Below are 3,916 nucleotides of genomic sequence, written 5' to 3'. Positions count from 1 at the left end.
TGTTGGGAAATATTTTTTGACAGGGAGACAACGCAACATCAGTTAAAGTATGTAAAATGCTGATCTCTCATCTGTCAGTAGTTATCCTATCATCCTCTTTTACTCTTTTACTTGTTTCAGTCATTTGACTGTGGCCATGCTGGTGCACTGCCTTTAGTCGAAGAAATCGACCCCAGGACTTATTCTTTGTAAGCCTAGTACTTATTCTATCTGTCTCTTTTTCTGAACCGCTAAATTACGGAGACGTAAACACACCAGCATCGGTTTTCAAGCGATATTTGGGGGACAAACACAGACACACAAACATACACACACACACACATATATATATATACATATATACGACGGGATTCTTAAATGCATAGTGTATTTATGTGTTTCGAGTATACACAAGTAATTGTAGTGGACATTGACTCACGTACATGCAACAGAACCGAATAAAAGACCGAGAAAGACTTATTTTTAAAAAAGGCAATTTTACACCCACTTTGCATCTGAGGAACACATCCTCCCATACACACACACACACACACACACACACACACACACACACACACACACACACACGTGCATGCACGCATATACCATTCACATTAACTAACCCAGTTACTTCCACCACTGTTCTGGTCTTATTCTAAGACCGTGAAGTTTGCCTCAGACTCAGTTAATTTCAAGAATTTCTTGCATCGCTGATACATCATCTTTCTTATTTTGCCAGACACTTATCAAATTTAAGTATGCAACTTCAAAGGAAATGGCTGGGAATGAAAGTCTAACATCAAATTGCAGTGCGTGACAGACAGTATATGAAAGACGAAAAAATCTTTCTGAACGAATGAAGATGCAATATTTTCAGAAGAGAATTCAACAGCTTATCCGCCAATCCTTTTCTCAAATAATAGCTTTCGTTAGCTTTATTTCTGCTACACTTCCCACTTTAACTTTCGAAATAGATTTGATTCTGGTAAAACTGAAGATAAAAGAAAGTAGTCTGCGCATGTAGATTAGCTGTTCCAAGAATAGCTTCTAAGATATATCACTTTTATTTAGAAGCTTGCGTTGATTAGTTCTATAAAAGGGTAGAACCTCTGAACTGTGTGTTAATTCTGATGTAGATTTGTTTTCATGTGAATACGTATTCACAGATTTACAAGGAGTAGTCAGGTAGTTATGGAGAATGAAGGAGAAAGTGGACAGAGTTAAATTAAGTGAAGACGGGGCGAGGAAAATAGAAACTTGAATGTTAAAAAAAAAGCGAGATATGTGAATAACATACCCGAGAGAAGTAAGAGAGAGCTTAAGATAAAAATAAAGTGTGGTAGATAGAATCTTGGGTGCAAAAGAGTGAGTGAAAAATGTAAATATCATATCTGAAGAAAATATAGATTTTTATATGTGATCAAACCGAAACCTTCGGCAAAACTATTATATAAGAAAAAGTATTTTTTAAAGAAACAATTCAATAAATCTAATATTAAAACCTCATTCGTAGAAACATATTAATAGGTTTTTCATTGTTGTCTGTGTGCAATTTTTGTGGTAGAAAATAAATTATAGAGATATTGGCCAAGAAAGAAATTCAATCAATATCTTCTTATCCTAACTTAAGCTATTGTATCACTCTAGATATCAATCCAACCATTTTTGTAAGTCGAGGTCTTTCTACTTACTCTTTCTTTTGACCGAATTCATCATAGTTCACCTCTTTTTTTCTTTCTATCTTTTCACACTTCATCTTCATCTCTTCCTTCCTTTCTTCTACTTTCTCTTGCACACACACACACACAAAAAAAAGAAAACAAACACGCGCACATGTCTGACGCCTACATTATTACAATTTAAGTTCGCCATACTAACACTCGATATGACATTGTGATTTCAAACATGAGCTACATTCAAGACACGTGCAAAAGAAAACTTACAGGTGTAATATCACTTAAATAAGATTTTTGGAAAGGTATTTACAACTGAGGGCAACTCTAGGGGAGGACTTTAAAACATCAATGAAACTATTGAATATTTATTGATGGAAAAGGAAACTGGTCCTTATATAGCAGACAATATCTCAGGTTACGTTGAACACTTGCATCGGAATAGAGAAGAAATGATTGTGTGAGTTGAACATGAAGTACTGCTTTAACTTCTTGTAATATATCTTTTCTACTCTAGGTACAAGGCCCGAAATTTTTGGGGAGGGGCAGTCGATTAGATCGACCACAGTACGCAACTGGTACTTAATTTATCGACCCCGAAAGGCAAAGTCGACCTCGGTGGAATTCGGACTCAGACGAATTACCGATAAGAATTTCTCCCGGCGTGCTAACGTTTCTTATTTCTTTTTGCCCACAAGGGGCTAAACATACAGGGGACAAACAAGGACAGACAAAGGGGTTAAGTCGGTTACATCAACCCCAGTGCGTAACTGGAACTTAATTTATCGACCCCGAAAGGATGAAAGGCAAAGTCAACCTCGGCGGAATTTGAACTCAGAACGTAACGGCAGACGAAATACTGCTAAGCATTTCGCCCGGCGTGCTAACGTTTCTGCCAGCTTACGTTTCTGGCAACAAGGTTCTTCTCACTCAACTCATGTGGTACCCAAACATCGTAGCGATTTGTGTACCCAAGCTTTATCAGGTGCTCATGAACGACGGAATTTGATAGGTTGAAGCTTTCTGCCAATACTCGGGTTGTGCGATGTGGGTTATTCTCAATTAATGACTTGATTTGGTTATCATCTGTAGTGGATGGTCTGCCCGATCGCTCTTTATCAATAAGGCTACAATCTCCAGCTCGGAACCATGCGAACCATTTCCGTACAGTTCTTTCGGATAAAGAAAGATCACTGTAAACTGCGCATATTTCTTTGGTTGCTTGTGGGGCATTTTTTCCCTTTACGGAAAAAGAAAAGCACCAAGTGCCGAAAATGAACTTTCTTGTTTTCCATTTTAAAGGGTTACAGAATTAACACAGGTTATAGGGACATAAACCTTCTTCCACGAAAAGATAGCTTAAACTGTGTTCTAAATGAAGATGTAGTCAAATCCTATTTTATGGACTCAAACATGTTCTAAAATAAGTCGAAAGTAAGCTACTATAAATCGGCACGAACTTTCCTGACAACCCAATATTTTCCACTGCTACTTTTCCCGATAAATCATTCGCGAACATCAAGGACTTTTTATATATCAATATCTTACTCTTTTTCTTTTTTAATTAATAGCTCTGGTTTGAGAAAGATATAGAAAATATTTCTAGAAGATCGGGCAACGACCACGTAGGGCTTTTGTTTTTTTTTCATCGCATCGTGTATCGCTGTTTATCTGAAATGACAAAGACTCTTATTTATCTATTGTTGCCGTTGTTGTTGTTGTTGTTGTTGTTGTTGTTGCTGTGCTTGTTCATAGTATTGTTGTTTTCACCCACTTATACCAAGTGAAACTAACGATATATAATTTCTCTTCGGCTGTCATCCAACATTCATAATATATTGGCAATGTATAAAGTTTATCCTGGGAGTTACATTCATTTTTGATAAAGTGACTTAAGACGGTTTTCTGTTTCAATTGTAAGACCACTTCGCTTGAAACACGATGAAGTTTAGATGTTATCGAAGTAAATTATTCGTGTTGCTAAAATCGTTAATTTGGCTCTCTATTTTGAAAACAGAAATTGAAACATACACACATTCATACGTACATACAAACATACGTACATACATACGTACGTACGTACATACATACGTACGTACGTACATACATACATACATACATACATACATAGGCACAGATAGATACATATACATATACATATATACTTACAGAAAATCATATATAAATATATATTTGTATATATATATATATATATATACTTACAAAAAATCATATATAAATATATATATATATATATATATATA

The sequence above is a fragment of the Octopus bimaculoides genome, chromosome 2, assembly GCF_001194135.2.
Source record: "Octopus bimaculoides isolate UCB-OBI-ISO-001 chromosome 2, ASM119413v2, whole genome shotgun sequence".
Lineage (NCBI taxonomy): Eukaryota > Metazoa > Mollusca > Cephalopoda > Octopoda > Octopodidae > Octopus > Octopus bimaculoides.
This window is presented reverse-complemented; position numbering follows the sequence as displayed.